The 25,922-nt window shown below is 41.1% G+C and overlaps 1 protein-coding gene and 1 pseudogene across 11 annotated transcripts in view; both read left to right on the top strand.

Annotated features, from left to right (window-relative positions):
- RBFOX1 (RNA binding fox-1 homolog 1) overlaps positions 1-25,922 on the top strand; it is a 2,430,619-nt gene that overhangs the window by 94,687 nt on the left and 2,310,010 nt on the right. The gene's annotated exons all lie outside the window — the stretch shown is intronic.
- Positions 23,316-25,206, top strand: LOC140917980 (large ribosomal subunit protein eL24 pseudogene; annotated as a pseudogene).

The following is a 25,922-nucleotide window of genomic DNA, read 5'->3' as shown; positions in this document are numbered from 1 at the left end:
AATGTTGGAATAGATCTTTCTTCCCTTAATTCACATTCCATGTATTTCAGAGGTGTCCTCCACAAAGAATAACTAGAAGGTAGGTTGAAAACTTGATTAAACATATATAGGATTTCAAAACCTAACAAAAAGGTTGACAAAAGCTTTCACAGTAGCCTGCATTTCCAGGTTACAGATTCAAGACAAAAAGGTTTAATTATTCAACGAGTGAAAATATGTGCTTTTGTGTGAGAAGTAATAAGATAATTGTGTAATCTTTTGTCTCCAGATTGCTTACAGTACATTGTTCTACTGAGTGAAATGTGTTTCCTGTGCATGTTTAAAAAAAAATTAATTCACTGGCTCGGTGACTAACCAAGCTCAGCACATAATTGGTAGTGTATTAGATTTGTTGTTGATTTAATATGATTTCTTGTCACAGAGGTGCTATGCTGTTCTACAGAAAAGTAACATTACAGATCTCTGCCCCAAAGAACTTACAATCTACATTTTTAGAACCACTGTGGGTCTAGGCTGTGTGTGTCTTTCTCTCTCTGTCTTGGGGTACAGCTTAAAGGCCAGATGTAGGGGGGAAGATTCTCTCTCCCCTCCACTCTGCTGGCACAGCTCAGACAACACGAAGTGAATGGAAACTGGGTGCATCCCCCAGCGTATGATTCCCACAGAGCCTGGACAACTCCTTTGCTACTCTCCATGTAGGCCCTGGTGAAATGACAAATTGGGAGCAGAGAGGGACATGCCAGGAGCAAGGAGGAGGACTAGACAGATCATATTGAACTCTCCTATCCTTGAGCTGGCACATGGTGCCTTGGGGACCTTACCTGGCTGCTGAAACCAGGATCAGGCAGAGAACTGGGGAGCTTGTAACTAGCTCTGATGACCCACCTTACTCCCATCTCTCTCATTCAAACATATAAACTTGAGAGAGCAGAGAAAATGGCCTAGTTTCCATGAACTGCGTTATCACTCTTCCATTATATTCTAGCCAATAGAGAATACCTGTGTCGTTGGTACAGTGTGCTACAGACAATATGTACAAGTTGACTTATCGTAATCAAATGCTAAATGCTCTAGGACCTAGTAAAATTAATGGAAGTTGAAGGTACTCTCAGACTCTCCCAGCAGATGTTTAGCCTCTTGCAAGAATCAGATCTGGATTAGCACTTATGAAACTATTTCCCATAGCCTGGATTCCGGACTATAAGGAAACATCCTCTCCCTAATGAGAAACATTCCCACCTCCCGCTCATCTCAAATGTGTCATCCGCATCTTTGTCATTTCTACTTTTCTTTATCAACTTCTCGCACCTCCCCATTTTTTGGTATCCTACCTAAAGTATGATACAAGCCAGGGTTCTTTACTCTTTCTATCCTTTATAAACTCAGTTCTTCATTCTGTAGACTTGTGGGTTTATAGGGAGTGGCTTGGTGCTTTGCATTTATTCATACTTAAAATCCTGATATTGTATTTCTTATTCTGAACACCGTCAATCTCCCTAACTCATATCCTTCCTCTCATTAGATCTGTATATTAATGAGTTCATATATTCTAGATGGCACTTAGGTTCTCTCTTCTTCCGCCAGTGTTACATTTCCTATGATGACTATCAGCTGATTTTTCCCCCCTTGCCCATGTAAGGTGGCCTCTTTTTTGTTTTTTTCCCTGCTCAAGCTTTGGTTTTTATTTTCTAAACTTATGTGCAAGTGTTTATTTTCCAATCTACTTGATCAAGTTGTCATCTTCCCCCAAGCAATTCTACCTGGAATACAGCCAATCACTCTAACACATTCGAAAAAGGAAAACAGAACAAGCGGAGCCACTTGCAAGAGAATGTTCAATTGAAAAGAAATCACAGGAAAATGGTCTCCTGCAATATTGTCCAGCACAGCAATGAAAACATCAGAACATACGCAAAATATTCATCTGAGCTTGGAAAAGGCCTGAAGTAAAGTAAATTTCCATTAATCTGAAGATTTTTTTTTTACAAAAATAATGTATTTTTTATCAGTGTATTCAAAGAGGAGTGACCCAGTTGGAATAAAATGAGCCCTCCAACTCTTTATCCAAAATTTCAAATAAACCTTCTTTAAAGTTTTATAATCAAACATGAAATAAATAGACTCCAAGGTGAATAAAAATCAATGTTCTTTTAAAAACAAAAAAAAAATTGGATTTTTTTTCATAAAATGCCTTTTGAAGAAAAAACCTATCTAGAGATAGTTTTAATTAAGATATTTCATCATGGAATAGGGATTATAAATTCTAATTCTGTAGTATGAGACAATATATTCATGTAATGTTTACGAAAAGTTTTGTAAATGAGTTTCAATAGTTCATGGATTAGGGACCCAATTTTATGGGGTTCCAGGGGCTTCTGTATAGATTATTTAGGTTTAATCTTTCTCTCTACCCAATGGGACTCAGTACTCAGTCTAGACGATACCATCAGAGATGCTTAGTTTTGTGGTTCTCCAACTGTGGATTTGTGACTCCAGAGATAACAGCAAAAATGTTTTAAAATAAATAAATACATAATATATAGAGGAGAAATAACAGACCTCAACCCTATTGTCCCTCTGCAAATTTGTGTACACAGAGTCAATCCCTTACCTCTCTCTAAAAGTGAAAAGTTTCAAAAAGTTCAATTAATAGAAGATTGTTGGGGGCAGAATAGATCTGGACAAGGAGAAGAAGTCTGGAGATAAATGTGAGAAGGGAGGGACAGGCTGTAGGAACAAAAGTGAAACTGTTTGAGCAGCATATTCCAGAAGTCTTGAGGTCTTTCTGAGTGTAGCCTCCATTGATTTGAGATCTACCATACCATTCCCCCACTGGAAGGGAAAACCTCTCACTAGAAGGGAAAAACTAGAAGTTCCTCTACATGTGGGTAAGACAGGCTTGCGTGCAAAATGCAAACAGTGCAACAAAGAAATGCAAGGCCGAATGAAACATCATGAGAAGTATTCCTTCTCAGGAGGAAGCTGTGTTGAAGATGATGAGAGGAACATGTCTGAACATGCCTGATCTTCAGGTTGGTAAACTTTTTTATTTCATACTTCTTCCTTAAGGACTGCCTGTCTTCCTTCTGGACTATTCTTGAATTCTCATGTTTGAGCAAGAAATATAGTTGTTACTCTATGGTACTATCATTTTAGATGCAGTTGTGATAAAAAAATAAATAGCTGAAATAGACAGAACTTCCTTTTACAATTTCACCTTTAAAGTAGTACTGAGTGTCAGTGAATGCAATGAGTAATACTAAATGAGCAGTATGGTAATTATAATTAAATAACTGCATTGACTTATTTTGTTTAGGAGACTCCATCCTCAACATACAGGATTCTGAAGACTATCCACCTTCAAGATCACCATCATTTTCTATAGTTTCAGAGTTATCTGCTAATGATAGTGTTTCAGTCACATCATGTATGTCACATAGCCACAGTATATCACCAGGAGCAAAAAGAAAAACAATCTCCATCATCCAAAAACAACTATAGATAAGTTTGTGATAAGAACCAGCAGATTACAAAAAGAGGTAATTGATGAAAAAATTGCCCAGTTTGTTTATGCAACAAACTCTCCTTTCCGTATGATTGAGAACTCACACTTCATTAACGTGGTTCAGTCATTAAGACCAGGATACAGTCCACCCGAATGTCAGAGGTAAATTGCTGGATAAAGTGTATGAAAGAGAATTTGAGCAGTGTGCAAAAAGTCTAGAGGGTGAAATTGTTAACCTGAGTCTTGATGGGTGGAGCAATGTCCACAATGATCCTGTTGTATGTGCTTGTGTGACAAGAGAAGAAGGGAACGTCTTCCTTACAGAAACAATTGATACATTAGGAAATACACACACAGCAGAATACTTACAGCAGTAAAAGCTATAACAAACTGTGGGGAAAAAAATGTAAATGTCTAGTACGCAGCTTGGTCATAGTCAATGCTGCAAATGTATCCAAGATGAGAAGAAATTATTTAAAAGAAAGTGAAGAGAGGCCCAAGCTAATAACATATGGTTGCAGTGTTCATTTGATGCACCTTCTAGCCAAAGACTTCAGTGTTCCAGAAATAAAGGCTAATGTTGAAATTGCAAAATCCGTCCGTAACAACCACTTTGCAACAGCTGCTCTGAAAAAAGTGGGAGGACCCAAGCTAACTCTCCCACAGGATGTGCGATGGAATTCAGGAGTGGACTGTTTTGAGCACTATATCAGGAACTGGCCTAATCTGATGACAGTTTGTGAACAAAATCGTGAAGAAATAGATGGCACTGTCACAGCCAAAGTTCTCAACATTGGGCTTAAGAGAAATGTTGAACACATGCTGAGTACCCTGAAGCCTATTTCTGTAGCCTTGAACAAAATGCAGGGAAACAGCTGTTTTATTGCTGATGCTGTTGAAATTTGGAAGGAACTGAGTGAGATCTTTAAAAGAACTATGCAATGACAGAGTTAAATTACAAGCATTAAAAAAAATGAATGGGACAAGCACTGTCTCCAGCTCATTTTCTTGCGAATATTCTCAATGCTCCGTACCAGGGTCAAACCTTAACTGCTGAAGAAGGGGAGCTGGCTATGACATGGACATCCAGCAATCATCCCTCCATAATGCCAACTATAATAAACTTCAGAGCTAAGGGTGAACCATTCAAGAAATATATGTTTGCTGATGATGTTTTAAAGAAAGTCAGACCTGTAAACTGGTGGAAGTCACTTAAGCACTTGGATTCAGACACTGTTGAAGTGATAATCTCACTTTTAACAGCAGTAGCTTCTTCTGCTGTATAGAAAGAATATTTTCTTCCTTTGGACTAATACATTCCAAATTGAGAAAAAGTTTAGGACCTGAAAAACGTTGCTACACTGAGTCCAAGGTCATCTCTCATTATGGGTCTCATAATAGTTAGCACTTGCCAATAGTTACCTCATATAGAGTATGAGATACCACAGGGGCTTTCTAATCTACATGCCAGTGAAATGGTGGCATCTCTTAAATCGCTGAGTGAGAACATTCACAAATGTTGACTCTTTCATGGTGACCACTTTAACCTATTTTGCCTGTAAATGTGGAGAATCTGCTCTGAGATGGTGTCAACATCTTCTAAGAGAGTAATAGTCCTGAGAGTGATGTAGCGAGGCAAGAAGGCCTCCCCAGATAACTTAGTGCAATCTACCATGTCGTTTAACCAGCATTTCCTTTTGTTCTCTTATCTCACTCCAGACTCTGTTCCTTCTCACCAATCAGTATATTCATGGATGCTATAATTAGGAAGATGGGACATGTAGTTTGGAAATATTGATCCAGCGCTTTATAATAAACTTAGATATGTTTAATTTCTTGTCAGTGTCATTGTGCCAGAAAAATCAATTCACCACTGTCTCTTTTCCGTTATTCAGTCTTCTAATGAGCTAGCTTGGAATCTACTCAAAATCTAATTTTTGTGATAAATCATGGCAGAACTGGAGAGTCCATGAACCCAGCTTTGTGAGGGGTAGTGACTCAAGTCTATATTAGAAGGGGCGAACAATTTCCCTCCTATTGAAAATCAGCATATGCCTATCCTTATAATTTTTAAACAGTGTTGGGAAAACTTTATGGTTCCATTAAAATGTGCACGAGGCATTTGATTGATCTTGTTTTCCTTCATGTTTGATTCCTGATCAACCAAGTTTCTCCAAATAGGTAAAGCCTTCCCAAGATCTACACTAAGTATATGATTTTGTTTCCTGCCCTCAAGAATAAGGCTCACAAACAGAGTAATGATGTTTTTTTTTACTGGAGGAAAGGGGACTGTTTACAAATGAAAACATCCCCATGCAATATTCTGCCATAAAAGCCAAAACCTTATCACAAAGCAGAATAAGCACTCTGGGACTGCCCTTTCTGTGATTATTTGTACACAACCTAGCAGAAAGGAATTCTGATCTTCCAGGATGGTTTCTAAGCACTGCCCTACTAGAAATAAGATATGGGTGAGATACAAGTATATCACACACATCTGTGTGTAGGTTTCAGAGTAACAGCCGTGTTAGTCTGTATTCGCAAAAAGAAAAGGAGTACTACTGTATGCATCTGATGAAGTGAGCTGTAGCTCACGAAAGCTTATGCTCAAATAAATTGGTTAGTCTCTAAGGTGCCACAAGTACTCCTTTTCTTTTTATCTGTGTGTAGGTTTTTCAGTGAAAACTACTGATGTTACATATCTCCCTCTAGTGGCTTAGTCCACATAAGAGAATACAAGCCTACTATTGTTACCAGTTAATGCTATGTTAGGTCAATAGAAGCTCAAGCTTTTATTAGAACTGAAGAATCCAATTTTAATCCCTACTAATAACTTGTAGGATAGGGGTGTATGAAGTGGTTTTTATAGTGGCATATATTGATTGGAGAGGCTCAAGAAGGAAGCTAGTACCAACTATTAATATGCTGAAACAATGGCTAATCGGTTTGTTGTATATTTGCTCATGTTACTATATGTCTAAGTATGCCCATTCATCTCAAAGCAGTTTCACGATGCACTAATAATTAGTACATAACCTAGTAATGAATACATTGTTCCTAATAATTTAAAATAGTTTTCCAATAGTACTGCTTGCCCTGACGTTTTAAAGTTCAATTTAGACCTCCACTGGTTTTGAATGATAGCTGAATAAAAAGTGCTGGATTTCCTCAGGCTCTCAGATAAATGAGCCCACTTCACAAACACAATAAAAGGGACAAGATTAGTTAGAAAAAAATTGCCTAAGCATTTTTATTTCTGCATTAAATAGGTCAGTGTACTGATATATCAGTAAACATGTACTATAAATGTTAATAATTTGATATACTCTTAGCTATTGCTTTACACCTGCTTATGAATCAGATAGAAATACAATGATGGCTTGCAAGTTTACAACACTACATGTAGAAAATATAGGATGGTTATTACAGCTTAGTTATAAGAGGGAATAGAATGGCCAAGGAAGCACAAGGGTGAATGAGTTCAGAGGTGAGCTATTTGAATTTCCTTGCTGGTTTTGACCCAATAAAAATGTAATGACCTCTTTTAAAAAGGTTGTGTAATTTTAAATTTTAATGAAAAGATATTTATACAGTTTATTTCTCACATTATCTTGAAGGCTTAGTTTTCTTATTTAAACTGAATGTTACGGTTCATTATATACATACAACAAACAACTTTAGGATAGATTCTGTTACCCTCACTCTCCCTCGGAAGCATCTTACTTCAAAAGTTTTCTGATTGACTTCAGTGGGATCATGTGGAATCTGCTGCTGTGTAACATGAATAAAGTAGCAGAATGCGATCCTTTTGTGAGTTTTGGAGGGATTAAGGTATTGTGTGTGTTATGGGGGTCCTGTGGAAAATTATGTAATAACATAAGCAGACTGTTTCATAATGCATACCTACAAAGGGGCTGGCAACCTTAATTATGGCATTTCCTAACTTTGCAATGCTTGACTTTGCAATCTTAATAATCCTTTAATTTAGTTTTTGTGTGTGATATCCTAGATTTTTTTTAAACGTGGAGGGGGAAAAGGAAAAAATCCTACAGAAATTCGATCATGTGGCATTATATCAAAACCCACATGGGTCATTGGGGTTGGCACCTTTAGATTCACACAGACCTCTGTCACTTTAACTAATGGAGTAACTGATAGCAATAATAGGTTGTCATCCTCCAAGCTATGTGGACCACTACTAGTGGGGGACGCAAGACACACCCTGCCAGTGAGTTTCACAGCTATATGCTGATAGCAGAGGCATTGTGAGACTCTGGAATCTTGGGTTCCATTGCAGGTTCTAGAGGAGTGTTGTCTACTGGTCACAGGCCCTTCTGCCTATGCATCCCTAGACAACCTTCTGCCCCATCTCCTCCCAGGGCCAGCTTCAGGCACCAGCGAAGGAAGCAGGTACCTGGGGCGGCCAATAGAAAGGGGCGGCACTCTGTCTGTCATCGGGGCAGCACTTCCGGGTCTTCAGCAGCAATTCGGTGGCAGGCCCTGCAGTCCCTCTCTTCCTCTTCGGCAGCACTTCGGCAGCAGCACAGCCAGGCTTGGGTTTTTTGGTTTTTTGTTTTCCTTCACCGCTTGGGGTGGCAAAAAAGCTGGAGCTGGCCCTGTCTCCTCCAACTTGTCCCTGTCCCAATCCTGTATTTTTTCCACCCTGAGTTGCTCATCTGTCTCCACCCTTTAGGTTTCTCATGCAGGTTGGGGGGTCTCTTTGCCCAGTCAGTCATAGTAACCTCCTACAGAATCTCCATGACAGTCTCCCCTGAATCCCAGTGTTTTTGCTCAACCAATCCCAGTTCCCCTCTCCCAGCTGCTCACCACCCACATTCTCCATCCCCACTGGCTCCAAGTCTCCTTCCCATGATCTTCATCCAGTCTCAGTCTCTACCCCTTCCCTGGCTCCTTTTCTTGCCCAACAAGTCCCAGTCCTCTCCCTGAGCACTGGCCCCTCATCAGGTCTCTCTCCCCTCCCATCACTCCACCCTGCTCCCAGTCTCTTTGCTCAACCAGTCCTAGTCTCCTCATCTCCCACACCAACTGGCCTCCAGTCTCTGTTCTGGTCCTTGTTACAATCTATTCCTCTATGCCCTGGTCCAGTTCTGATCCTTTGAATTCATATCAGGCAGTTTCCTCCTCCATGCTGCTTGGACCTAAGCATGACCTATGGGTCACTGACAGCACAGGAGAGTGTCTCTCCTCTCAGTTCCCTGGGCTGGCCCACAGCAGCTCAGAGCTTCAATTACAGTGGAAGTGCTGCTCAGTCCCTGGCTGGAGCATACTAGTGGAAATGGAATCTTCAGGAAATTTAGTTGTGAAACTCTAGTAAGTCTTTACTGAGCATGTGCAAACTACAGTTTTTTTTCAAAAGCTTATAACTTGGCCAAATTTGCATGGATATTCCAGGAGATGGTGAAAGACACCACACGGATACAAAAGTCACCTCCTGCCAAATTTCAAGCCACTACTCCAAAGCATGGCAGCACTAGAGATTTTAAAAGAACAGGTTGCCAGAACTTTTTTGTGTGGTCAAAGCAATGTATTTTTCCATAGTCTTGTTCTCAGAAACAATTGAACCATTTTGGCTGAAATTCTTCAAAGATGATCAGCCTGAGATAGATACCTGACTTGCAAATTTTTCACCCAAACAGTTGGTTTGGCAAAACTATAAGCAACTGAATACAGGACCTTACAATGGAAAGTATCAGACAATCTCAATAATACATAGTGCTACCAGCCGTGCCCCTAATAATGAGGGAAAAGTATGGAGGAGTGCTAACCTACTGCATGAAATTGATGAAAAATGTACTGTAGGATTTGGAGAGCAAGAAAAACAAACTTGGCTTTTTAATCAATGTGAAAAAGACATTGTTGCAACTTGTTGTCCAATTAAGCAGTAGAGTGGATTTAAATTTTTCTTAAAAAACCACCAGAGCCCTTTTTTATCTTTAGTGTAGTTCCCTCCATATAACAAAGAACCAACCAACCAGGGAAATGTTAGAGGAGCTCCCAGTTTTATTTTTGGCCTCAGTCATGCATTAAAATACTGGCATATCTTTGAGATTTTATGAATGGTTTTACCACCTTTTAACAATCGGATAGATAAAAATAACCCAATAAATCTCATTTCTCCACATTGTCTGAATAAAATTCTAATTCTAATAACAGCAGTTTGTATAAGTTATGGTATAATTGATCTGCAAACCGTGACTTTGCAGTGCTCAGCCGTGAGAGGATTTTTATTCACACATGAATGATAAAATAGCGTTATGAGGAGAGGTATTGGTAACTGCCTGGATCACAAACCTCTCTGAATGGTGCATTGACACCCAATTTCAATCAACATACATGTCCGGATAAATTAATCCCAGATTCCCCAGCATGAGACAAAAGGGGTCTGATGCCACCTAGGAGTTTTGGAATGAGTGGGTGGAATTTTGACGGATATTGTTTGTGTGTGAGGGGACGTAGGAGTAAGGGAAGGCTGAACACAGAAAGTGAGAGCTACACTGACAGCGGGAAGGAGTAGGTGAAAGCATGGTGTCTGACCCTCCAAGAAACCTGGAGAGAGGTCTTTGAGTCAGGGGTGCACAGTGCTAAATTTTTGCTAGGGCTTGCTCGGACTGAGCCCCGGCACCTCTAGGCTTGGCAGTTCATAGCCCCCGCATCTCTGCATCAGTTATGAAAGTAAAAATGAATTGCTTGAGACCTGGCTCCTCTTTCATTATAAATTAAGCACCAGGGGTGCAGGCTACAAAGAGTGTTCTTAGTGCTGTGAGCAAAAGAAGCTGTTCCCTGATATTTGATTCCGTCTGCGTTCAGAGACCCAGGACTTTGTACATTCTTTGTAAATAAAACTGCATCAGAGAAGTACTTATCTATCACCAATTTCTCCTCCCAGCTGGACCAACCTACTGGACCAACCTACTGGACCCTAATTTTTTGGCTAGCCACTTGGGTCAAAAGGGGTAATGTTATGGTAAGTTAGAAGGAAAATAAACTGATGAGAATGAAATAGGTAGGAACCTCTATTGCCTGCCTTGGAAAATGTGGCCTATTTGCTAGTCCAACAGACCTTGTCAGGGCTGGTAGGAGTTGTGGCTATGATACCCTCTGTGTGAACCTGCTGGTAGAAGTCCAACTTTACTTTATGCAAAGATTTGGTTATGTAATTTTGTCATTGTGTGTGTGTGCAGAGTACAGGTGTTGTGTATAAGTGGGACTGAAGTGGTGGGTAGGCCTCAAGCAGTTCCTCTGCACAGAGGTGAACCTCACACCTTGGGAAAATTTAGACACTGTGAAACTTCTGGCATTGGTAGAAAACCCTTGCAGAAGGAACGACAGCACAGTTGAAGCAACTTCATTTAAAGATTCAAACAAATGCTTACAGAAAACTGTTGTGATATATTTATCCAGCTTGAAGGCTAAGCCACCATCCTGTAGTTGGTCGCCATTGCCCAACCATCTGTATCTTTGGCATTTCTTCATATTAGCTTTTTTTAGTTTTGTTTAGATGGACTGTAAATGTGTGAGGGAAGGGTTCCATAGTTTGTACCCCAGCCAAATAGCTCTCATAGCCACAAGGGAAATACTGCATAAAAGCTGTTCATTGACTTTTTATATGACAGGAACTGGTATGGGTTGTCCATCAGTACTGACGATGAAGACAAAAAGAGTAATGCTTTAGGCAGAAATGAAATCTCTGAAATACATTGGATACATACAGAAAAAGCCTTCAACCTGCTATAAAACTTAGCTATAAATGCATTTCAGGAAGAAGGGGGAGATTCAGCAAGACTATTTCTATCAAGTTTACAGTGCTGCAAAATATAGCCTACTGAATATAAAGCAGAGCATATAACAAACTTCGAATCGTATACACACATAAACCTTTGGCATTTCACATTCATGCTTAGGGGGCTGTAGTTTGTCAGAATTATTCTGTAAATCAGGAAGGGTTGCTCCATGGATATGTTGACCGAAACTCTGCTGTTATCCCGGTATTACCATTATTAATAATATGAAAGAAATCTTGAATGATTGCTGTTCATAATTTTTTTTTTTTGTAAGAAAAGAAGAGACCATCCTGATCATCTACCCTGACCACCTGCATAACACAGGCCCTAGTATTTTGCCCAGTATTTCCTGTGTCGAGCTGGACAACTTCTCAAAAGCATCACTCTTTGGGATATTGTTGGTGAAGTGGGAAATACTGATGCTAGCTTACTCTTTCCTAAAGAGCATAGTTAAGGATTGTGTCTATATTAATTTTATTGCTGTAATATTGGTGTTTATAGTGTGTATTAAGGACGTACACTAGTACTAGAAGAGCTGTGAATCACAAGTACCTAAATAAAATGCCTAAGAATCTTGGCTCATTTTTAGAATATATAATTGTGAAGTATGTTGTATCTTCAAGTGCCACTTATGGTCAGGATAGTGGTTAAGTAAAAATGCCACAGTCTACCTCAAAAGACCAGCTCCCTTGTGTGTTCTGAGTTGTCACTGTTCGCTTTACTTAACCCCCTGAAGTTTTTAGCCCTTTTCATTCCTGCTGGTCTGGCACAAACAGAGGTTTGGGATGGCTGAGCTGGATTTTTCACCTGACTAATGGATTGTGAACTGGATTTTGTCGAGCCTGAAATAAGCTCTTTGGGGGCAGGAACCATCTTGTTCTGTGTTTGCACAGCACTAGTTCAATGGGATCCTGGTCCATGACTGGCATTCCTAGATGCTACCACAATACAAATAATACATTATAATAATGATAATGTGATAGTTGATGCATGAACTATAAAGAACACAGCTTGAATCTCAGATCCCTGCTGGCTTTTCCAAGGCTGGCAGTTAGAAATAGTACTTTTTAAAATTTATAGCCAGAACAGACTTGATCTGAAGGTCTCCTTGAGAGACAACAAATAGGGGGCCCTACAATGCCATTATTACACAGTAGCTCTCTAGAATAGATCTATACTTCAAACTATTGTAGAAGAGGGCTGTTTTAACTGTAAAGAGTTTTAGTGATACCCCCTTGCAATGGATCCATACTGAGAGTCGGAAGGAAAGAGGGAACAAAGAGTTTAAGACTCACAAGACTTGGGGTAGCACTAAAAAGCCACAATCACACTGCTGTAGCAATGCAGCTGTTAACTTGAGTTTTGAAAGATTCCTATCTGATGGTCTTGTTTAGTCAAGTTGCATCCAGTGCTGGAGAAAGGGCAAGGTGACTTTATGCTGCTTTTTATGTTTCCTCTTCCCTGGGCCAGGGTCTGGTTCAGTCCCCGTCACACCTTAGAGCAGCTGCTCAAAGGGTATGTCTGAACTGCATACTCTTTATGGCGGTGTATAAAGTAGGTACACTTCACACCCACTAGCAAGGGTATAAATAGGAATGTAGATGGTGAGGCACTGCTTAAATGAGCAAAGTAATGACATGCCAGAACCTTAAGGCATGTGCCCTACGCAGCTCTCAAAATGCCCCAAGCTATCCCTCCCTTGTCTGTGCTGCTATTTTTAGCAGTGTAGTGTCTCACTGCCTCCCCACTGCCCGAGCCTTTCCCTGCAGCAGAGACAGACTTGGGGAGTGGGGAAAGGCTCCGGCAGGGGGAGGTAGCAGGGAAAGGCTACAGGAGCTCCCCGCAGCCAGAGACTTTCCCTGCTGCTTCCCCCTGCTGCTTCCCCCTGCTGGAGCTTTTTCTTTCTCCAGAGAAATGCAGATTTAGCCACACTGAAATGTTTTGCAAATTTTTGTTGATTTTTGCTAAATTGGTCAATTTTTGGGGGGGTGATAGGGTTTTTTAAAAAAATTGAAACAGCTTTTTTTGTTTAAAAATTTCCTTTAATTTTACTTTAAAAAATTAAACTTGTAAAAAATGCCCAATCAAAAAGTTTTGTTTTGGATCAAACAAAATGTTTCTTTCAACCTGATTATTTTTAAAATGGATTTGCTGACAATTTAGAAGCATTTTCATTTTTGGTTTGGCCCAAAACTATATTTTTTGGAATTGCCAGGAAATTGAAAAAAAAAATCCATGATTCACCCAGCTCTGGCTTTGAATGCTCGGGTTTAGCAACACTGGACGGGCGTAGAGCTTTCTCACCAAAGGAGTCTCCTCTACTGGGGTGATTCCCAGGTAGCCAGTTAAGTGGGCTTCCCAGCCCCTTTTTGCATTAATAGAGCAGCACAGTAAAGAGAGGGGTCAGGATCTGGCCCTCTTTGCAAACTGAGTAACGAAAGGATTCATTTAGTCATCTAGGACAGTGCTACTCAAAGTGCCGGTCCGCGAGCCATCGGCTACCGGTCTGCGCGCACATTGGAAAAAACATTGCTGGTCCCCCACATCAGATAGCTTGAGAAGCACTGGACGAGGAGATTTTAGACATTTCTGACACCAGTTGCCCACAAACACTGCCTCAAGTGGAAATGCATAATGTTCATAATTTAATTCAGTCAAAAGACAGCAGGTTCGTCAAAGGAGAGTGAATCATTGTTACAGTAACTGTTTCTCTTCTGCACTTACATTCATCAGATAAAATCAGCATCAGTCATTTGGCACAGCTGAAATCATTTTAAATAAGAGACTGTTCCCATATTAATGTCCCGTTTTAAGAGTAAACAACCTAGCTTAGCCTTAGTTTTTAGCAGCAGGAGACCATTACCCTGGGACTATATTCTGTTCCACTGGCCTTATTTCATAATTGCATGTAGAGAGGGTAAGGGCACTGGAAATGTTATTGAGTGTCAAACCGCAGCAACATTTTCTCAAGTTCCAGGCTTGTTTCTTCCCATGAATTTGGTATTTTCAATGAAAATGGGTTGTTGGCTCTTCCTCAAGAAAATGGACACAGTATCTATTTCCACTGGAGCAGATTTTGACACATTCTCTCACACTGAGTAGTTCCCATTGAAAGTTATGGAGCTATTTACAGAGTAAGGTATTACTCAGTTACAACCAAGGTGTAGCGAGGCGAGACTCACCAGTGCAGCACCTCCTGCTGGTCATCCTGGGAATTAGCTCTCCAGCTCTGGAGCTCCCTCTGCTGGCCGATGTCTCACTTGCATCAGGCCCCCGTGTCCCTCCTGGACTCTGGTGCCCCTTACCTCAGGGTTCTGCCCTCTGCAGTACCTCTGTAGTCTCTGGGTCTCCCCTCCCCGGGGAACTCCCAACCCTCTATCCCCACCCTGCCTCAGTGGCTACTGGCAGTCATCGTCTAGCCCCCGCTCATTGAGGCAGACTGTAATCCACTCATTGCTGGCAAGGGGGTTTGGACCTGTTACCTTTCCCTGCAGCCCAGTACCTGCTTTGGACTTTCTATCAGGCCACAGCCTGGGAAGTCACCAGGCCTGAGGACAGGACAGGACAGGACAGGACAGGACAGGACAGGACTGGACTGGACTGGACTGGACTGGACTGGAGCTCCCAGGCAGCCAGGTTCATCTCCCTCCAAGGCTGGAGAGAGACTCACTCTGCTCCTGTCCAGCAGCCCTTTTATAGGGCCAGCTGTGGCCTGATTGGGGCATGGCCCCAGCTGCAGCTGCTTTCCCAATCAGCCCAGTCTATTGGCTCCACGGAACAGCCCTTTCCCAGGGCTGTTTTAACCCTTTCAGGGCCGCAGTGGGTGACCATCCCGCTACACAAGGGTATTAGAAATTGGTGCATGGTGTGTTTGTCTTTGATATTAAATGAGCAAAAAGGGCAAGGGACAGTGCTGGGATAACGGAAGGCATGATGTTGTGCTTAAGGCTATGACTGGGATTGAAGTTTTGTTCCCTGGTGTGTTGCAGACTGACACACCTTGACAAGTCACTTAACCTTTCTGTGCCCCAGTAACTGCAATGTGAAATGCGGAATAGTAATTGTTGTTATGACTTATAAACTCCAATCGTGATCTGGGCCCCATTGCACTAGGTGTGTAGCAAGAGGCAGATCCTGCCCCAGAGAGATTACAGGCTAAATAAGAATGATCATGGTAGTTAACTAAGGTGTCATGAGGTTCAAACAGACTTACATTGTAGATGGAAGGCCCTATATATAAGTACAAATTATAGCTTTTAAACAAACCAGAACTCTATTGGTTTTTATGTAGGCAGCAGTGTTTCATGTTATCAAACATTGATACTTTGATTTGTAGAGGAGCACTGCATAATTTTGCTATATTTATTTTTTTATTTTATTTTAGTTTCTCTTTGAGACTCTAGGTATTGATTTTTCAATGGGACTTAGGAACCTAAGCCATTTAGGCTCTTTTGAAAATGTTACCTTAAATCCAACAGGGCGGGTCATGCCTTCAACCTCGTATGAATTTTTTTTTCCATTCTAAACTTCTATGTCTGGTCCAGTGATATTGTGCATATTAAAATGGTTGTGTTAATCTATTTTTATACTAGAAGACACCTGCCATCTGAGCATTTTACTGCTTCACAAACATTAATTCTCCCCCCAAAACCCACCGCCACCCTGTTGAACTCAGTGCTAGTCTCAACACTTCTCAGATGTATAAAACGAAGCACAAAGAAGCCAGCTGAGTTGCTCAGGGTCACACAATGAGTGTGCAACAGAAATGGGAATAGAACTGAGGATTCTTGATCGCCAGCTCTCCGATCCAATCACTGCCTCCCATGTCTATCGATTGTGTTAATATTACCTTGCATGCCCATGCTGTGTACATTGCACATTTTATATGAATTGACCTGCGTGGGAAGAAATGTTCTTTATCAGATACTGTTAAATTCCTTAACATAGAAATGGCCTATTAACAGTGAAGAAGGATTTGCTGGTTTCATTAGAAGACAGATAGTGAGAGCTAGCTGAACTTAAGTTAATGAACTAGAATGATGGAAATAACCCTTTGATTGGGTTTATTAGTCACAAGAGTTGTTCTGAATTCCAACACTTCAACCCGTTTCTCAGTCAGTGTTCAGCTCTGTTAGTCTTACAAGCATGTTTTAGCCTTATTGCCCTCAGCTGTATTTTAATTGAAGCTCGTGATTTTTTAAGACTTCTTTGTCTTTTCAGATATCAGACTAATAGATTTGAAGGTCCTCCAACTCTTGTCCTCTACACTTCAACTGCCTTTAAATCCCATGGGGATTGGTGGGTACAAAACAGAAACAAAATGTCACTTGGCTAGGGTTGGAAATTTTAAGGGGCTCTGTATTAATTGCTTAGCAGACCTTGTCTAGGAAGTGACTAACCATTATTGCTCTATAAAGAGAATAATGGGAAGCTGGAAAGATTTTAAACCAGAAGAGATTTCAATGAAGGACCCTTACAAGGTTGAAGCATATCAGCTTTGTGAGATACTGTACCTGCTTCCACAATGCTAATATATCTGATCTACAAAAGATTCATTAATATATTAACAACACAACTAGTATAATGTAGGTACCACGAGCCATCTGCAAGTTCAGAGATAGACCTCCCTTAGGAAATTTCCTAAGAAAGAGGAATCAAAATGTAGTATCAATTAAATTGGGATCTTAAATTGATTTGTATAGAGATTTGAGAACTGAAGTGAGTAAGAACAAGAGGATAAGAAAGGTGGTCCCTGATGAACTAATTTGCCAGCTGGTTGAGGATGGAGGAGTATTGAAATAAACTTACTAGTTACTACTTATGGGCACCAGCGAATAGCTATACTGCCCACGAGTGAGCATCCAGCTCACAGAACTAAAGTGCAATCACATTTATTACTGAAAAAGTTATATCAAGGATTGTCTCATGGAGGAGGAGGGGGAAGAACAGATTACTGTTAAAAATGGGGAGAAGGGATAAAGGAAGCATGAAGGGAGAAAAAAGCTGCTTAGCTATGTTGTGGAGACTCTCATTCTCGATATTCACCATTCATAAGCATAGCATCTGTATGTCCAGATGGATTCACAGCACCAGATTTACAGATGTGCACATCTGTTTCTCTAGTATGTTAGAGACAAAAGGTTGGTGAGATAATATCTTTTACTGGACCAACTTCTGTTGGTGAGAGACAAGCTTTTGAGCTTACACAGAGCTGCTCCTCTGGACCTGAAGAGTTCTGTATAAATCTGACAGCTTGTTTCTTTCACCAACAGAAGTTTGTGCAATAAAAGATGTTACCTCACCCACCTTGTATCTCTAATATCCGGGGACCAACATGTCCACAACAACACAATGTCTTTGATATGTTGGCATGTGTTAGCTAGCTCGCCTGCCAGGGGAGGATATATTTCTTTTTGGCATCCTGCAGAAGCTGCAAACTCCATATTAGGAAATAGGGATATTGGGGAAGTTTGTTCAAAATCATATCAACACTAAAATAGACCCAGGTTTAGCGCCTTAGTATGGTTTTATTTTCAAAAGTGCTGAGCAATTTGTAGCTCCCTTTGACATTGGTGTATCTTGTGGATGCTCAGCTTTCCATCGCATCAACACCATAATGAGGGAAACCAGCTGGACAACTCATTTCAGGCACGGGAAGGGGAATTATAGTCCCATTTTTATATGAGCTACAATTGGTATGATCTACACTAACACACAGGAAAAGGCATGCATTTAGATGCTGGAATTGTTTTTCTTATAATCCCTTTTTCAAGCATAAATTACCTTCGGTAGAGTAACATCTGCCCATAGAAGCATATCTGAGAAGCTTCTGGGCTCTGACTACAAAACTCTATCACCAAGATTCTCAGAATGTTTTAAAAAGTTTGTAAGAGAACTTATTGTTATTTATTCATTTCTATTATCACCCACAATGTGTAGGCACTGTACAAACACACAATATAGACACAGTGCATGCCCCAGAGTTTACCAGAGTACACTTTTATTTTGGATCCTCATCACATTTGGATATACAATATTGTTTCAATATCTATGCATGCATACCTTTTGTAAATTATATTCCTTTCTTGATCTGTTCTTTCAATGGAATGCTATAATTTCAGTAACATATTATGCTTATAGGAAGACACTGTGTGGGATTTTTCAAACCACTCAGCAGTGCTCTATCTCTTCTAGTGTGACAAACTGCAAACCCTGCTCTGCACCATGCAGAGCAAAACTTGTAGATTAGTCCCCACTGTAATGCTTTTTATCTGCTCCAAAAATTCCTAGACTCATTTAAACTACACTGATCTATCTCTGTCAACAGTGGTCCCTGTGGTGCATGTTTGCTTTAATAGTTATCTTAAAAAGAAATTGAATGAGAAGCTCTATGTAGAACTGTGATCCCTTTGAACTCTCAGGTAAAACCATTGTTCAGATGGATTTTTGTTCCCAGCACTTCTTTAATTTATGCATTTTACTGTCAGAGCTGAAGTGAAAAACAGCAGCCAACTGGTAGAATTTTTTTCGCTTTTTGTCATGAAAAATGGAGATTTACTTTTTGAATGTTGACTAAAATCTCGTAACATTTATGGCAAATGAAGCTTGAAACATATTGTCAACAGAATGGTATCTAAAACCTAGTAGCACCAGATATTTTATCTTATTGCTAATGTACTGCTAAAGGTTGGAGTGTTAAATCAAGTCCTGACTGTACTGAATTATCCTTACGTTCTAAAGGCACATTAACACTCCCAGCTGAATAACAATTCCAGTCAACAATTGTTGCTTCCTGTCCATGAGTTAGGAAAGCAAAGCAAAACAAAATACTCTCTCTGTGTTAGTTAGGTTTGGGAGTGTACAGAACATTTGCCTCCTCTGGTGGAATGCTGTGAAATTGTTGGTCCGATAAAAGATATTACCTCACCCACCTTGTGTCTCATGGAATTGTTAACTCCAGAGTGTTCTGTGTGCACCTCCTATGAAGAAAGATCAGTGGGGATAAACAGTACAGTCATCCTCTTTCAGATGAGGAATTGATCTAAACTTTCCTTCATGAGGCCCAAATATTATTCCACAATTACCCCAGCCTGGATTTCAATTAGTGAGAGAACTGTAAGATCAAAACAGGTGGTGGTTTTAGCATCTGAGAATGATTCTCTCAATACCATCACTTAAATATCCATAGACTTTTATGGATGGAAGGGACTACTCAGATCATCTAGTCTGACCACCTGGATACCGTAAGTAAGGTAATTTCATCTGGTGATTCCTGCCATGGAGGGATTTATTATTCCCTGCTGTGAAAGTGAGTGCTGTTGAGCCCACTAGCTCAATAAGCCCACTACAGTATATCATTTAAAAAGTTGTAGAGACTTAAAGGAATGTGGTAGACTCTGTCAATGGTTAATTTCTTTCACTGTTGACAGTCTGAACCTTATTTCCAATCCGAATATTTCTAGCTTCATCTTTCAACCATTTGGTCTTGTTCTGCGCTTGTCTGCTAGACATCACTTGAGATAGTGTCCCATATTTCTTAATGGTTTATCGTGTATTTATGTCCATGCTGCCAATGTAAAATTGACAGTGCCTTAAGCTCTTAGGATCAAGATGGTATTGGCTTTTGAATGACCATTGCAAAAGATGGAAGGTGACACTTTTCATAGAAATTTTCTCTCTGGTTGGTTTGAAACATTGACTCTTTGCAATTATACATAATTTAATAACATAATTGATAAAAAGATATTTTCAAAATGTTTCCACTTTATGCACTGAACATCCCAGAGTGCACTTATCCAAGATTTAACATCCAGAAAGAATAGCAAATATGGCAGTTGACCAGCTTGGCTTAACAGTGAAATCTCTGGTGAGCTTAAACACAAAAAGGAAGCTTACAAGAAGTGGAAACTTGGTCAGATGATTAGGGAGGAGTATAAAACTATTGCTCGAGCATTAAGGGGAGTAATCAGGAAGGCCAAAACACAACTGGAGTTGCAGCTAACAAAGGACGTGAAGGGTAACAAGAAGGGTTTCTACAAGTATGTCAGCAACAAGAAAAAGGTCAGAGAAAATGTGGGATCCTTAATGAATGGAGGAGGCAACCTAATGACTGATGAGGTGGAAAAAGCTGAAGTACTCAGTGCTTTTTTTGCTTTGGTCTTCATAGACAAGGTCAGCTCTCGGACTGCTGCACTGGGCAACACAGTATGGGGAGGAGGTGAGCAGCCCTCAGTAGTGAAAGAACAGGTTAAGGACTATTTACAAAAGCTGGACATGCACAAATCCATGGGTCCAGATCTAATGCATCCGAGGGTGCTGAGGGAATTGGCTGATGTGATTGCAGAGCCATTGGCCATTATCTTTGACACTAACCTGTGGAGAGAGGTAGATACACTCAAGGGTAGGGATAGGGTCCAGAGTGACCTAGACAAATTGGAGGATTGGGCCAAAAGAAATCTGATGAGGTTCAACAAGGACAAGTGCAGAATCCTGCACTTAGGAAGCAAGAATCCCATGCACCGCTACAGCTGGGGACCAACTGGCTAAACAGCAGTTCTGCAGAAAAGGACCTGGGGGATTACAGTGGATGAGAAGCTGGATATGAGTCAGTGGTGTGCCCTTGTTGCCAAGAAGGCTGACGGCATATTGGGCTGCATTAGTAGGAGCATTGCCAGCAGGTCGAGGGAAGTGATTATTCCCCTCTACCCCAGATGTGGCCTCACCAGTGCCGAATATTGTGTCCAGGTTTGGGCCCCCCACTACAGAAAGGATGTGGACAAATTGGAGAGAGTCCAATAGAGGGCAATGAAAATTATCAGGGGGCTGGAGCACATGACTTACGAGGAGAGGCTGAGGGAACTGGACTTGTTTAGTCTGCAGAAGAGAAGAGTGGGGAGATTTGACAGCAGCCTTCAACTACCTGAAGGGGGGTTTCAAAGAGGATGGAGCCCGACTATTCTCAGTGGTGGCAGATGACAGAACAAGGAGCAATGGTCTCAAGATGCGGTGGGGGAGGTCTAGATTGGATATTTGTTAGGAAACACTGTTTCACTAGGAGGGTGGTGAAGCAATGGAATGGGTCACCTAGGAAGGTGGTGGAATCTCCATCCTGAGAGGTTTCTAAGGCCCGGCTTGACAAAGCCCTGGCTGGGATGATTTAGTTGGTGTTGGTCCTGCTTTGAGCAGGGATTGGACTAAATGGCCTCCTGAGGTCCCTTCCAACCCTTATCTTCTATGATTCTATGATCCATAGCAACATGTATCTCTTACACACCAGATAACTTTTATTTGGAATTTCCTTACATTCTAATGACTTTTTTATTAACTGCTGTACAGTGTTTTTTAAGCCATTGTCTCCTAAATTTTATGATCCATATTTTCAAACTTCGCTTAAGCTTAAAAAACAGAGACTTTTCTCTTGGAATGTAGGTGACTGGTATAGGCAAACATTTTGGAGGCTTTCCCCAGTATCAACTTTTTAAAATTTTCATTGGGTTTGTGATTATTCTTGTTAATTGACTTTTGTATAGTGAAGTCTAACAGAGAGGAAAGATGGACCAGTGGTTATGGTCCTAGCCTAGGATATGGGAAAGGTGGGGTCAAGTCCCTGCCTTGCCACAAATGTACTTGGGCCCTCGATGTCTCAACTCATTATCTGTAAAATGGGTTAATAATACTTTCCTGTCTCACAAAGGTATTGTGAAGATGCATACATTAACAAGTCTGTGAGATATTTAGATACTATAGTAACAGATACTGTATAATTACCTAAAATAGATGTGTATCCATGGCATGCTAAAATGGGCAAATATTATGGTTCCTACTCAGTTTTTATGTAAGCAAAACTCCCATTGACTTCAGTAGGAATTAATTGAGTTTAAGTCCTTGTTGTTTGGCCCTCACGGACTAGCCTTTGTAAGCAATTTGGATGGAGATGCTTAGTGTAAAAGATGTGAAAGCAGTTGCCAGAGTCAGCAAGAAGGACAAGTTACGCTGAGTTGTTTTAGGCATCTTGGTCCCAGGTTATTTGAGAGACAAGGTGGGTGAGGTAATATCTTTTAAGTTGGTCCAATAAAAGACATTCCCTCACCTTGCCTCTCTGTTATGTAGACTCTCAGGAGGGAGCCATCTGCTGGCTTTTGAGGGGTAAAGATTTGGGATAACAAGTTTCATCTCCCATGCTCTGGCTGTCTGTCACTGCTCACCTTGAGTCTATCTGGATTTCTGGAAGATTTTACCTTTGTTCTGCTGTTTGTTTTTCAAGCACTGAATATATGGGGCCAGATCCTCAGTGGGTTTAAATCCGCCAGATACCACTGACTTCAGCAGAACTCTGCCAATGTACACCAGCTGACTATCCGATCCATGGTGTTTGGGTTTTTTTGTAAGAGCTACCCCCTTTTTTCACTTAATGATTGTTGGCATTTCCTGAGTATTACAATTTAGCTCGGTTTGTATCGCTTCTGTATATACATTTCATTTAATTGCAAGGCCACTTATTTTTTCCCATCCTGCTAAAATTTACAATAAATGAAGAAAAAGAGCCTCAGCTACCAGGATTTCTACTTAATGTTTGTTACAGAAATATTTCAGAAATGAAGATAAATGGTTAGTAAAATAGAACAAATTCTCCTGGCAGAATAACTTTTTTTATGCATGCAAAATTCTAATGACTGGAGTAGTTAATCACGGCGGAGCCTCCTGTGCTTCTGCTGACTGGTCTGGTCCTACCCTCTTCCCGCACTGCATCCTTGCTGATTGGTAGCAGAAATTGACCAAGGACATTTCCAAAGAGCATTTGAACAGCCTTCCCACCCGCCAGCTCTGATATACAGCACTGCCTGTAAGCCTGACCTTGGTGGACCCAAGTGATTTTTCTCCATGTTTGCTTCCATGTTTCCAGGACAATCTACTCCACTACTAATCTGAAAGCAGCACAACATCCAGGATGAAGCAAATTTTTAAGCAGAAAATCCTTCAGCACTCATGTAGCTCTCTCCTTCACTGTAATGGTACTGGAGACTAAAGGTACGAGTGGTTTTTGAATCAGGGTTACTTAGCAGTTTACATGAAAATGCCTGACTTAGCATTCCCACTGAGTGGGGCTTTGCATCAATTTTCCCATAGTGCTTCTCCCCCTTCACCTTCCCCCATGCCGTTGAGAGAGTTGCACAGAACTTGCTGTCTTTGCAAGACTTTGTTGATTCATACTGTTAATGGGCAAGTCATGTGTAGCTGTATTATTAGTTTCGCAGTGACAATTCACTGGGATGTTGATGTTCCTCTGAGGTAATCATGACAATTGCTAGGGCATGTGTCCCAAAGGCTGGGGGAGGGTGGCGGTGAGAGTATCCAGAAGAAAAATGATTGACCCGTGTTTTGCACAATTGAGTCAGGACATGGGGACGGATTGTTGGCTTGCATTAGAGGTCATTAAGGCAGGGAAGCTCACTGGATAATTGCATTCTTAACAGTAAACATCTGTCTAACTTTAAACATTTATCAAAGTGAGCTGGATGCCAGGTAGAGGGGAAGTTCAAGGATACAAACAGAGAAAGCAAAGCAAATGGAGTCACTTATACAGGCTTTTATCAAATGGAAAAATGGCTCAGTCTAAAACCTTGGCTCTTGGGTTGAGCCAGGGGAAAAAAGGCAGGTTTGCATCCCAGGAGTTATGTGTAAACCTTTTTATTTATGCATTTATTTTGGTTATTGTTTATTCAGCTCCTGAAGTTTGTTTTGAGTTTGAAGGAACCCCCAGCTTCAATGATCTGATCCCTTTGCTGAGCAGCAGCAGGATTCAAAGCTTTGCCTGTCAGTTTCCAGTTTGCAGCAACTATCGGTGCTGTGGAAGTCAGGTGCTCTCTTAGGGTAACTTGTTCATTTACAAAATGTACATGAGTCCTGTTTCCTGAAACAGGAGGTGACAAGTGGCCCCCTGGGCAACTCCCTCTTGCAGGTAGGGTACCTCTGCCCTGTCCCCTGCAGCAGTTCTCCTGCGCCAGTCTCTCTTTACAGGGCCTCACTGCTTCACAAGCAATCATCTCCTCCTGCTCCAGTCCAAAACTAATAACAAGGGACCAAATATCCTGGAATGGTGAGCCTGTGCTCCTTTTGTGCTCTTCCTCTGTAACACAAAGGACTCTCACAACATCAAGTGCCAGACAACAGAGTGCTCGAGCGCACACAATACCCTCAATGATGCTCAGGATGCAGTTACTGCTTGGTATCTTTGGCTGTGTCTTTGCTGCCAAAAAGAGATGTGTGTTCACATCCAGATAACTAACTGTAAAATCCTAGTGCAGACAAAGCAGAGGTGGTTTTTATCTTGGTGTAGCTAGGTGAAATCAACACTCTACCTCTCCACCCAGAGCGCAAATGAGTGGTTTCCTGCAAAGCAAGCGGCTGCCACCCGGGTCATGGCCACCGCTACGCCCGTAGGGATGGCAAGGTTTTCCAGTTTTTGAATGCAAAATGCAAGTCTGCCGTTCTTTCCAAGAGAAACCCCTGTCAGATCAGCTGGACTATTCTGTACAGGTGCAAACACAAGAAAGGGCAGTCTGAAGAAATACAAAAGAAGCGCACATGCCATGCAGTCAAGTTCCAGAGGGCTATCACGGGTGCATCTTTGGCTGAAATAAAGGCCAAGAGAAATCAGAAGCCTGAAGTGCGAAAGGCCCAGTGGGAACAAGACATTAGGGCTGCCAAAGAAGCCAAGAAGGCTGAGCAGGCAACCAAGAAGTCTACACCCTCTACAACAAAGGCTCCCACAAAGGCTGCACCTGAACAAAAGATTATGAAGCCAGTGAAAGTTTCTGCTCCTCGTGTTGGTGGAAAGCGCTAACTTGTCAAACAGTAGTTGGTTGCATTAAATAAACCACTGACTGACTTTAAAAAAAAAAAGAATGAAGGAGAGGGAGTGGGGTAGGGGAGGGCAGAGTTTGGATGTGAGAGAACTAAAGCTTCTAATATGAGAACACCATTTTTCAAATAAACCTCCCCGAATTAAGCATTCAGCAGCATTCGACAAAGACAATGACAGAGAAGGGCCCAGACATGCCACTACAAAAGAGAAGTGATTACCTAGTATTAATCAAAGGAGTGTTCTGTCTGACCTGAGTTTCCCTGCTTACATACATGAACTACAGATATCTAGGAGATGGTTTTCTTTGCATGGGATTTCAATCATGTGTATGTTTCCTAACGGATCAGGAACGTCTGAGAACATGGATTAGCTCTTTCACACAGTAGATTTGCTGTATCCTCTTCTACCAATGACATAGCCAAGGCTGGTCAGACTGAGTGTTCTACTGCAACTTTTTGTTGTTTGTACTTAACTTAAAAATATATTTTTTTAATTAGTGACATTCCCCATTAAGTCTGGTTTATTTTGCTTTGCTTAGAGGTGGGCTCTTTGGAAGGAGGTAGCAGTGCTGTGAGAGAATGCACACTGCCTCTGCTGAGCTTGTTTGGTGGACAGTGTATTTGTTTCCATTGCTGTTAATTTAGCACCCAGCATGAGGACTATGAGTGGGCATTTCAATAGTTGTTTTTTTCAGGAAGACTTGGTGTAAAACATTTTTAAAGTGCCTACGTGACTTAGGAGCTTAGGTGTC

The sequence above is a fragment of the Lepidochelys kempii genome, chromosome 10, assembly GCF_965140285.1.
Source record: "Lepidochelys kempii isolate rLepKem1 chromosome 10, rLepKem1.hap1, whole genome shotgun sequence".
NCBI classification, from domain to species: domain Eukaryota; kingdom Metazoa; phylum Chordata; order Testudines; family Cheloniidae; genus Lepidochelys; species Lepidochelys kempii.
Note: the sequence above shows the minus strand (reverse complement) of the source record. Positions and strands in the feature narration are given on the sequence as shown.